Source organism: Cibotium barometz, chromosome 1 (genome assembly GCF_041138505.1).
Source record: "Cibotium barometz isolate CiBa-2024 chromosome 1, ASM4113850v1, whole genome shotgun sequence".
Taxonomy (NCBI): Eukaryota; Viridiplantae; Streptophyta; class Polypodiopsida; order Cyatheales; family Cibotiaceae; genus Cibotium; species Cibotium barometz.
Window position 1 is genome coordinate 25,951,693 of NC_141046.1, and position 13,035 is coordinate 25,964,727.

A 13,035-nucleotide genomic window follows, 5' to 3' on the forward strand; every position below is an offset into this window, starting at 1 on the left:
TTCCTACCAGTAAGCTTCTCCTCTGGCGTTACATCATGTATGGTTGAGGAGTCATGTTTATGATATAAACTACTGTAGACATAGCCTCAGCCCAATAGCTATGTGGCATATTCTTCTCTGCCATCAATGCATGTGCTATCTCTGCAATGTGCTTGTTTTTGTACTCAGCAACTCCATTTTGCTTTGGAGTATATCTACATTTAAATTGTCTCTGAATGAAATTCTTTTGCAAGAATTCAGAGAACTCATTGGAGAAGTATTCTCCCCCTCCATCTGACCTTAGGCACTTCACATGTTTTCATGTCTGTTAACTTATGAAAATGAGTGAACCTTCACTCTTCTCCTTCATGAAATACATCCACAATTTTCTCGTGTGGTCAATCAATGAATGTTACATAGTGCCTGTCAAGCGGTTCTATTAATAGACCATGGAGTGGCAGGCTGCGTCATAATACCAGTCCTGGAAATGTTGTTGGTACATCATATAAAGGCAAAGAGAAAGTGGTTAAGCCCCTTGGTATACCTGATATTTCTGCAAGGCATTCTCTTGTTGATGGAGAGCCTAGTGGCTTGAAGATGAGCCTTGATGAGAATCTTGGGATTCTAGCAATGAGGGATTCTAGCAATAAGGACACTTGGTGTGAAGAAGGCTATGGAAGCCATGAATGCAAAGTTACAAAGATCTTGAAGAATCAGGTTGACTTATGATGGTTATGTGTGGCACATCACTATGCTTATATGGCAAAAGTTGTGCAGGTTGTAGAACCCACATGTTTTGATGAGTTTATTGAAAATGTGTGTTGGTGGGAGAAAGCTATGGATGAGGAGATGGATGCATTGTATGGAAATGAGTGGTGCCATTACCTGAAGGCAAGAAAGCTATTGGTTGTAAGTGGGTGTATAAGGTGAAACATAACCATGATGGTAGCATAAGCAAGTACAAGGCTAGATTGGTAGCTAAAGGATATGCGCAGACACATGGGATTGATTACGAGAGGAGACATTTGCCCCGGTTGCAAAGATGGCAACTGTGAGAGTTGTGATTATGGTGGCTGCAGAAGCTAAAGGCTAGTTTTTACATCAAATGGATATAAAAAATGTGTTCTTGCATGGCAACTTGTAAGAAGAAGTGTATATGGATTAGCCACCTGGTTTTGAGGATACAAGTCACCTAGAGTATGTATGTAAGCTTCGTAAGGCTTTGTATGGACTGAAGCAAGCTCCACGAGCATGGCATGACAAGATTGCATAGTATCTTGTCACTATTGGTTTTCATATGGCAGATGTAGATCACTCTTTGTATGTGCGCAAGAGTGATAAGGGTATTATGATCATCACCATATATGTAGATGATCTTATTGTTGGGGGTGACAACTTGGATGAAATTGAGCATATGAAAAGTCTTCTCAAAAGGAAGTTTGAGATGAGGGATTTGGGAGATCTGCGCTACTTTTTGGGAATTGAGGTCATTCGCACACCTGAGGGTATTTGGCTATCACAGAGACAGTATGTATTGGACATGTTGTCCAAGTATGGGATGGCTGATTGTAAGTCAATCTCACTGCCATTAGATCAAAATGGCAAGCTTAGTATGAATGCAAGTTATGTGCGGAGGATCCCACTACGTACAGGAAGATTGTAGGGAGTTTGATCTAAGCCACGATCAGCAGGCCAGATTTGAGTTACATTGTTAGCTTATAGAGCCAATTTATGCAAGTTCCACGTGAACCACATCTTGACAGTGTCGACACACACTTCGGTATTTGAGGGCCACTGTTGATTATGCATTGTTTTATGCAATAGGTGTACCATTGGAGCTATATGGGTACACAGATGTAGATTGGGCAGGTAGCATCTTAGATATGAGATCTACTAGTGGATTTATGTTTTCATTAGGGAGTGCAAACATTGATGCCATCATCTTCACATTGCATCTTTGAGCTCCTCTTCAATAGCTTAAACAACATCATCAACATTATCATCAAGTTCTACATTCATGGTAAGTATCATTTCCACACTCTACAATTTTTCATGCACTTTCCAAGTTTCCATCATTATCAGTGATTAACTGGTAACCATTTCAATAGGTATTGACGGCGGCAAGTAGTTGGAATATTTTCATTATGTGTTATAATATAGTCATTTGCAGGCAAAATGGCAATAGGCACTGATGTATTTGGGATGCTTTCCACTAAGGATAAGCTTGATAGGACTAACTACCCATTGTGGTCCTATATGATGTGCCATGTATTGGTCACTAAAGGGCTTTGAAATGTTGTTTTTAGCATTGAGGCACACCCTATCTCACTAGCATAGCAACATAGTACATGTACTTTGGATGGTGATACAAGTTTTAATGCAACTATGGCATCTACCTCTACACGTCCCAAAGTAAAACAAGCCAGGTGGGATAGGGATGCACAGGCATATACATTAGTGGCACTTTCAGTGAAAAGGAGCATTATTCCTCACATGCACTCATGTAAACTACAAAACATGCTTGGGATGTGCTTTACCAGGTGTGTCACGAGGCATGAGTGGCCTACTTGCACGAGCAATTAGAGTCCGAGTAGCATATGAATGAGGAAGATTTAATGGATGAGTTCCACAAGGATTAAAGATCTTAGGGAGTAGCCAGCGTGTATTACTTAGGCCTATCCTGACAGTTAGATGTGCAAACAACTCCTCGCATCCAATAAAAGGAGTTGGTAAGGACCACATGATTTAACCTTAGGATGTGGTTTCTTGATGATTGGATAATTTATGGAGCACAAACTTGAGCTATTGGTACCCAGCTACATTTTTTACCTTCATAGTAACCTTATTCTTTTAGTGATTCCTCCATCTCTAAGGTTGTTGTTATCCACCACCTCTAAGGTTGTTGCTTCTCGTAGATTTTTTGTTATTTTCCTTGGATTGCTTCTTAACCTTTATCGATGCTTTTAGCTGCTACTATCGAGTACCCAACATTGATAAGATTTTCTCAATTATCGAGGGTTAGGGTTGGTGTGCTCAACATGGGAGAGGTTGGGGTGGATATTATCATGGCTATTGTGGATGGTTTGGGGTGGATATTATCATGGGTGTCATGGAAGGGGTTTTGATGCTAGAGGCATTGACAATGCTAGAATTCTCCTTCCTAACGATTTATGAGGATTCTTTCTTCTTTAAAGAGATTTTTATGGTCAAGGGTGGGACTTGAGTTTGAATGGCATTGTTCATAAGGTTAAAGGGGTATCTTGTCCTTCACGACAGGATTTGGTTACCATTTCTTCCTTTCCCATATTGGAAAGTCATTGTTTTCTCCTCTAGTTGGACATGACATTGAATCCACTCTTTTTTAAGCATGATTATATGACTTGAACATCACTGCATCAATCATAAACTTTCCCTAACTATAGCCAAGGTATATTATATGCTTAAAACATTATATACAAGGTACCTTAACTACAAAGAATTCATGAAGTAGTTAGAATTGGTTTATCTAGGTATATCCATGTTTCCCTAAACATAAGCTTATATCATATTTCATTGGCAAGTTGTCATTCTCTCTCTTGTGTGTCAATTAATGAAGCACAAAAATACACAAATTCACCGTGAGCAAGCAATCTTACCCAAACTCTTGCTGGTTCTATGGCTTTGTTTGAATAACCTTTTTCAATCAAGGTTGCCATGTACTAATGGCTTGGTTCTAGCTTGTGATTGCTCACATCTTGGTTTTTCTAGATTTTGCCTCTTGTTGAGTAGGTCTAGTTATTCAGCTTCTTGTTTTTTTTGCCATTTTGACAATGAATCAGACTAATCAAAGGCCCATAAATTTTATTGAGTTTGCTTCCATTGAAATGTTCTCAAATTTCAACTCCATCTAGGGTCTCATTTTTTTTTTCAACCTTGAGATGTGAGTTTAGTGACTTTGAAAGGTCCAAGTCCTTTGTAAGTTAATTTGTGTTTGGTACTTTGAACTCTTGATATAATAAGGACCAAATCTCCTTTTTTGATATCCTTGAGATTCTTGTCAAACCACCCTCATTTTTTGATATTCTTATCCTTTGTAATTTTTCAACCATCATCCCATGGACAGTTCATACATACTATCATTTCATTGAGTTTTTCTAGATCTACCAATCTCTTTAGTAGTGCATTTTCCATCATCCTTTTGTTAACTGCCACAAGCAAACTTGGCACCATATATTGTAGTGCCATTACCACTTTTAAACCAAAGGCCAATTGAAATAGTGCTTAACTAATCACAACTTTATAAGGCATGCGATAGGCCCATTGAGTAGTTATAAGTTTATACTCCCACTATGAACTACTTGCTTCCATTGTTCTAGTTAAAATTGTGCACAATGTTCTATAGGTCCTTTCAGCTTGACAATTTTCTTGTGGATAATAAGGTGCATTAAACAGGAATTCTAATAGTAAGTGACTTACAATAGCTTTAATGAAATGTGTTTCCCTATCATTCTCACTAATTATGCATGCACTCGCACGTGTGTGTGTGTGTGTGTGTGTGTGTGTGTGTGTGTGTGTGTGTGTGTGTGCGTGCATGTGTGTGTGTGTGCATGTTTGCTTGTGCATATTCATATTCGTGTGTGTGTGCGCGCATGTGCGCGTGTGTGTACACATGTGTGCTTGTGATTATTCATATACATGTAAGTCAGTATGTATATGTATGTGTGACTATGCACACACTTATACAAGCATGTGTTTCTTTATCATTATAAGTATATGAATGTTACTTAAGACAAATCTCTTCATGTCATTAATTTGGTCCTTCAAAGTGGTATTTATGTTAATATAATTGTAAAGATCAAAGAAGCATAAATGCATAATTTCACGGGGGACTTTTAATGAAACTAAAGAGTTATAAGGTTCAATAATATAAGGGGACTTTTAATGAAACTAAAGAGTTATAAGGTTCAATAATATAAGGGGTGTCACTATATGGAAGTGCGAATTGAGTAGTCATTGTAATGTCCACATTCATGATGGAAGATGAATATGAACCTATGAATGTCCTTAGACAACAACATCTTTATCCCTTAAAAGACTTGTGGGTTTTTCTTTATATGCTAATAGGTTGTGTAGAGAAATGACTTAATTAGAAATCCACTAGTAATTACTACCTCTTGAAGTTTCATTGATGCCACAACATATTCTAGACATTTGAAAATGATTTCATAAGTGAAGTTTTATTATAAAATAGGCACATCCACATGCTAATAGCAAGCAAGAATAGAACTTACAACCTCATGCTTAGGATTGCGACACTACATTATTTAAGTTTATGGCATGCATGTTTTATGGTGCAAACAATCACCTTGAGAACTTTAAAAGATAGCTAAAAGAAACCAACCTAGTTGAAGGAATATTTGCAACCTATATCTTCTATTGAGTCTACCAATGAAATTGACATCTAGAGGCATGAGGGTCCAAGAGTGAAAGGTTTCAATATCATAGCACTGTCACCATGCATGGTCATGGAAGGTAAGAGTATAGAGTAAACATGAAGTGATCTTCTCATAAATAGCTACTTAAAAGGCATTATGTAATTATTGCTAATCAAAGTGCTATGCATATTTAACATAAAGCAATTTATGTAGCTTCTTGATAGCAACTTAAAAGGCATTATGTAATTTTTGCAAAGCAAAGTGCGATGCACATTACAATAGAACATTTTGGAGCTTGTGACAAAAATCAAGGAAAATTTTAGCAATGAAGAAGAGACTAACAAGGATCAAAGAGGCAAAGTAAATGGATCATACATGTAATATATTGATTTTTATCTTTACAAAGCTTAGTTATGTATGATATAATATAAACCCTAAAGGCAAAATAATGACTTTGTGCATGTATTCATCAAGAACAGTTTATAAAAGAACAAAGAGAAGGTTCTAAAAGATCTATTTTCTCTATATTATTATGTCCCTCATAATATAAACATATGTGTACTAGGTGGTCCTATATTGTGTCATACTTTGGGCAATACAATTAGATCATGAGCTTGCAACTTTTTTCTTAATCCATAAAAAAATACTTGCGTCGTGGGAAGAGTGAGATTTGAAATATCATAAATTAATTTTCATCATGAGAGGGTCATGACATAGCGTGCCCACATAATAATGCAAACTTTAAGGCTTAAAGCATACAAGAATGTGGGCTTGCATAAATAAACATGGCGGCATGTGTATGTAAAGTGCATTTTTCTTGATGTGAGCAAAGTCACAATGGTTTTCCCCACTAACATCTATATTGTTATAGATTGTAGTTTGACTTAAGAAAATGCCCCCTTTGTTATAATGAAATCTATGAGCACACTTTAAGTGACATATTCTTAGAGATTTTACACATATATCTAGGAATAAGCAATGAATGGGCATGATTTCTTGGTAACGATGGATATTTCCCTTATTTCTTGTTACCCACTAGGTGCAAGACTTGGCACTAGTTCAATTACCCTTGAAGGCCCTTAAGGACACTAAAATCAAATCAAAAGTATACATAGGGAGTTTAAAAAGTTTCTTGGGGTGTTAGCTAAAAAGATGGTTGGACTTGGAAACTTCTTAGGGGGTTTACACACTTATTGTACCCTTGATTTTTCCACTGAAAAGGTGGGGGAGTCTCTTTTGTCCATCTCCTTGCCTACCCAAATGTTATAGAGCTGCTCTAGTTTTTTCGCTTGTAGTGTGTAAACCCCTTTATGGGCGGGGAGACTCTGTGTTTAATAGACTTGGACATGGGAGATCTTCCCCTTTTTTGGGGTGTCTATTGAAAGGACGAGTGTCCCAACAAGCCCATATGTACCTCCGCTTAAGAGATTTTCATGTGCATGAATTGATTTTTAATGGATAAGCTTATCCTATCAACCCCCCAAATTTAGTAATGCAATCCAAGAAATGTTGGAAGGTATCAAAGATTTTCACGAACATGAGAATAAAAGATTCTCACAAATGTGAAAAAGTAGGTGATCCCACAAATTTGATTTTGAAGTGTTTTTGCTTATTTTGGAGGTTCAATGCATCCAAATTGGGCCTCCTGAACATGAGGATTATGATTTTGTGCTCAATGGAACCCAATTGCAACACATTATGAAATTTTTTGGTTTTTCTATCTCTTGACTCTACTAATCAAAACCATATTTTTGGTTTTTGTGCTCAATGAAACCCAATTGCAACATATTGTGCAAATTTTTGGTTTTTCTATCTCTTGACTCTTCTAATCAAAACCATTAGATTAGTCAAAATTAGTAAAAATCAAGAGTTTTTTTATTATTTTTTGTGATTTTTCACTTGTTTATTCCTATCTAATTACTTATTAACCTATTGACCTAATTGAATGCAATAAAAACAACAATAATCAAGAAAAAATCTAGATCTAAGCTCTAGGTTTAGCCTAAAACCTATTCTGCACATTACATAAAAAGTAGAAAATCTCTTAAATTTGAAGCTATTGCATCCCACGATGCATTCTAAATGAATCTAGATAGTTCCACCATACATTCTAAATGACTCTAGATAGTTCCTAACATGTTTTGAGAATAAAAAACACAATAAATAGATTTATATTATATTTGAAGCAAAATGGACAATGTATGTTGGTCCAAATGAACCAACCAGATCACCCGACTGGAACCATATTAGACTACAACCAAAATCTATAGTTTTGCCTGCTTCTAGACCCATCATTCGAGGTCATCTAGGTGCTTGAACCAAATGTGCCTCACAATCCAAGGATAATGTGTCTTGGGAATATTTCCTTCTACCCAAAAGTGCGGCCTAATAATTGGCTTGGATGCACTAACATGCATACTACTTGGCATGGTGCAAGTTTATATAAGCTATCTCCTAACCATCCAGCCACACATGGCCAGCATCTAATATCCAATTTTTAAAATTGGGATTGGTGGGTAGTCTAGTGCTCAACACAACGACTACTCCTCGTATAAGGGGCCTTACAAAATAGAGCAACCTGATCATCACCCGCACTGTAATAGAGTGATGACAAGGGTGGAGCATTGATTTCCAACATTTGTGTGGTTAACCAACTATAGATTATTCATGTTCTTTGGATATGGCTAACTTAGGCCTAATTAAGATTAATAGAAGATTAAGATTGTAATAGGTTATTTTGCTTTAAAATAATGCAAAAGATGATTAAGAGAAGCTTGGTGATAAATTTTGGGGGTTGGGAAGTTACATGGAAAACACATAAAAAGTAAAAACTTTGACAAAGTGCTGGTAGATCTTCAAAATAGATAGAAAAAGATAGGGCCTTTGTCTTTTTATAACTATATGGAATTGTATGTATACAGTAGATAGAAAAAAAAGGGGCCTTAGTCTTTTTATAACTATCTGGAATTGTATGTGTACAATTGGAAACGTACAATTTGCATCACCACAAATTTTGTATGTGAATTATTTGATTATTTGATGTTATATGTCATACAATTGGGAAGGGACACATATCTTTTGATGTAGTTTATTTCATAAGTGAGTATTGGAACTATCCATTAAAACATTTATTTTGTCCATGTACATATAAATTGTACATCAAACCATTCTCCATTCATAGAATTAAACAATGGACTTTGTGTGTTAGTTCATGTGATATCTACGAGTTGTTTTGTATGACAGACCATTAAAAACATATGTCATATTTTGTGACGTTGTATGCATACAATTGAGAATGTACATCATACGAAATGATGTATATTGTACAATATGACATTAATAATACATGTATAAATTGACTTAGAAAAATTCAACCCTTGGCCATTATTTTAACATTTTTTAGCCCTTTGTCACCCATCATACCAATTGGGAGAGCCATGTCTTTTGTATCTAGACACTATATCTAGTCATTAAAACTTTTCTTAAAAGAGTGGTCTATTCCAATTGGTTTAAATGAGCATGATTTTTGAGGGAGCTTGGTGGAGAGAGCTCTTCTTGGGTGCCCTCTCTCTCTACTTGAACAATATCTCTCTAACTATTGCCACCACCATCTCCACCCACCACTGCAGCCCAGCCCAGCCTCTCTCTCCTTCTCTCACCCTCTTCCCTCCCCCTCTCTCTCTTCTCTTCCTTTCACTCTCCCAGCCTCCCTCTCTCACTCTCTCTATCCTTGTCTCTCTTTGCTAACTCTCTCTATCCTCCCCATGTCACTCTCTCTATCCTTATCTTTTCTCACTCTCTATATCCTCCCTATCTCACTCTATCTATCCTTCTCTTTCCTAACTCTCTCTATCCTTCACTCTCTTTGGTAGCTCTCTCTATCCTCCCGCCTTTCTCTCTCCTTCATTTCCCTCTCCCTCCCTCCAATTCACTCTCCCACCCTCCATCTCTCTCCTCTCCCACCCTCTTCCCTCTCTCTCTCTCTCTCCTTTTCCCACCACCACCCAACCCAAAACCTAGCCCAACCCACACCACCCTCTCTCTCCTTCTCCCACCCTCTTCCCTCCCCCTCTCTCTTCCCTCCCTTTCACTCTCTCACCCACCCTCCCTCTCACTCTCTATCCTTGTCTCTCTTTGCTAACTCTCTCTATCGAGCTCTATCACTCTCTCTATCCTTCTCTTTTCTCACTCTTTGTATCCTCCCTATCTCACTCTCTCTATCTTTCTCTTTCCTAACTCTCTCTATCCTCCCCCCCCTCTCTCTCCTTCATTTCCCTCTCCCTCCCTCCCTTTCCCTCTCCTACCCTCCCTCTCCCTCCTTCTCGCACCCACCCACCCTCTCCTCTCCCTCCCTCCCTTTCACTCTCCTTGTCCCACCTTCCCTATGCATAATCTATTCTTCCCTCACTTTGGCCCCTGTCTCACTTTCACCTCGTTTCTCTCTCTCCCCCTCGTCTTCACATGCTATTACATAGCATTGCATGTGAGTTTATTTTCTACATTTGTATTTTTGCGTTTGCATGACATTGCCTGCTCTTTATTATCCAATTGCATGTCAATGCATGTATGTGACATTACAATACATTGCATTGCATAGCATGACATTGCATCTGAATGTTATTGCATGTGCATGTCGTTGCATGGTACTCCATGCCCTTTGCATAGTGTTTCATGTCATTTGCATAGTGTTGTATGTCATTGCCATGCCTTTATTATCCAATTTCATGTCAATGCATGTATGTGCCATTACAATACATTGCATTGCATGGCATAGCATAGCATTGCATTTGGATGTTATTACATGTGCATATCATTGCATGGTACTCCATGCCCTTTACATAGTGTTGCATGTTATTGGCATAGTATTGCATATCATTGCATGTATTTGCATGTGATTATATATCATTTGAATCCTTTGCATGTGACGACATATCATTGCATGTGAGTACAATTACAAGGTGAATAATTTAAAGAATTATACATGCAAGATAATTTCATTCTAGGTAAAATATCTACTATGCCTTACATACTAGATATTAAGAAGCAGTGAAGAATGTAAATTTATTAAAGTCAATATTTTTTCAATTATGATTGAGATCATGGCTTAATTATTTGAGAGGAAGAGGGAGAGAAAGAGAGAGGGGGGGAGTGACAGAGATAAGAACATGACGACATTACATCCTTAGGATCGAAAATACCACTTTCAATTATAGATAAAACCAAGTTCATTCACATACACCTTCCAAATACAACTCTTCTATCATAACTGTTATTCAAAACATACAAGAAACCGAGAATTCGACATAATTAATCAAAACAACAACAAATCAAAAATTTACCAATGCAATTAATACCAAAAACAAGGTGATTAATACCAAAAACAAGGTGATCTATAGTTAAGACCACTTTATTCCAAAAAACATTGTTTAAAATTGATAACATATCATAACTACCTACGGATCCTACACCTATATGCTTTTTTGGGCTACTCTATTCTTTAACTCCTCTCATAGGGGCTCCTCCGTCTCTTCGGCAATATACCTATAACTTTGCCAAGTGCCAATAGTGCTTCCAATATTCATGTTCCATACATACAAATCTCCAAAATCAATAGGCTCATCCACTAGCATCTTCATCCAAAGATTGCGGGCCTCTGTCATGATTCTGAGATGTTCTGTCGCATCTCCATCCATTTTCTTGCATAAATCTTTGCAAACCCTATCCAGGGTTTCCTTCAAAGTATAGTTGGGGCCATTGGAAGAAGCCGTTATTAGAGATCAACAAAGGTTAGTTGATCTGATAATGGTGAGTGTTGTAAGGAAGAGAACGACAATGAGGGAGAGAAATACAATGAGAGGGAGAGGGAGGCAACAAGATTTGGAAGTAAGGATTAGAGTAAGAGGCAGGGGTCAAATTTATAGATACACAAAACAAAAAGCAAAAAGGTACTTTGCATGGCTATCCACTAAATTTAGAAAAGTAGATGCATGGCTTTTCCCAAAATTTTGAAAAGGACATGTATGGCTTTTCCCTAAATTTAGAAAAGTAGATGCATGGCTATCCCCTTTATTTAGAAAAGTAGATGAATGGAATGAACATATTCAAGCCATTGACATATAACCATATTCATTATCCTGCTAAAACATTAAAAAAATAAAAAGTAAATAGTCCTTGCTAGAGAATTGAGACAAAGGACATTTTATTATTGAAACATGAAGGATCTTTTCAAAACTAGAGTACAATCTCATCAAGAGTACTAGGTCCTTTTCACATTGTTCTCTTGCTAAACATTCTCATTAGGTCCTCCTTTTTTAGAGTGGGTTGATGTATAAACATATTATGGTTCGCATCTAACCTAAAGATACACAAATATACAAAATAAAGGTGCTTGCATGTACAATATGGTCGTCCAGCACCACCTACCCTAATTTAAAAATTGGGACATGTGATGGATTCTTTTCCATAGTCACCCGGTATTTTTCATTGTGTACTAGTGATTCCTTAGTCTCAATTATAAAAACACTTCAATCTGCCCAACCTTAATGACCAAATGCTCAAAGACCATAGCTGTGCTTAAAATTATCGAATCTATTCTCTTGGCTGCCATATCCGATATGCCACTTATGTACCTTGTTGACTGTTGGCCTATATCATTTTCTTCATGACATTACCTCTTTTGCAACACAAACCCACCAGACTCCAATGCTCGGATCTCATCCACAGTCATGTGTGTACCTCATCCCACTGGCCAAATAATCAGGGGTCTAGCATGTGATTGATAGATAGTGTTACATACTCTCCAAGTATGATCCACGATGCTGTTATAAAACCACATGAACTGACGCTTTTGCCCCCCAGACCATTCTCTTATACTATAGAAAGGAGGAGCTAGAACACCTTGCCCACAATTCTTGATGCTCTTTTTACACGTGCCATCTTGGCCACCTAACCATCCTTGGTAAAAGTTACCTTACTGTGTAGAGATGTTTAACGTATAGCCTAAATTGAATCGTGTATGTCACTCTCCACAATTTCTTGCACCTCTGCTTCAGTTGTCTCTCCCTCTACATTGTGTTGACCACCTTCTGTAGCTAAAGGAATAGTGGGTGGAAAGTTTAATCTCCTATCTTGTTTCTTATGTGGTTGGTTTTGTATATGACATACTCTGGACGATGTGATGAGTTGTAACTGTGGGTTTTCGATGTCGCTAACGATAATGTTATCACCAAAAAATTTTGATTGCACATGCATTGGTGTGCCACTCATCACTGCTTCCCCCACCAATCTGTTAGTGCTTGAGAGACTTGGAGCTTTTGATGTTCTGGCCTTCTCCACCCATCAACTTTGTTATTGTAGGGCCTGCTCTGTGATATTTATCTTGCATGAATGCGAGATGAATGCATGCTTCTTTGTGGATTTCAAGAGGGAATTAGTGAGGTTTGAAATCGTTGCATCATATAAAGAGATGTTTTCCCTAAAACCCCCTCCTACTAACCAACTTGCATGTTTCGTTTCTGCTAGATTGGTGGTCGGTATGTGTGACACACTGGCATCGTCAACATCCTACAATAGGAGATTAAGTTAATTGTAAGCTCTAACCACATTCTATAACCAAATCGTTAAGTTGACAATTCAGATTCTA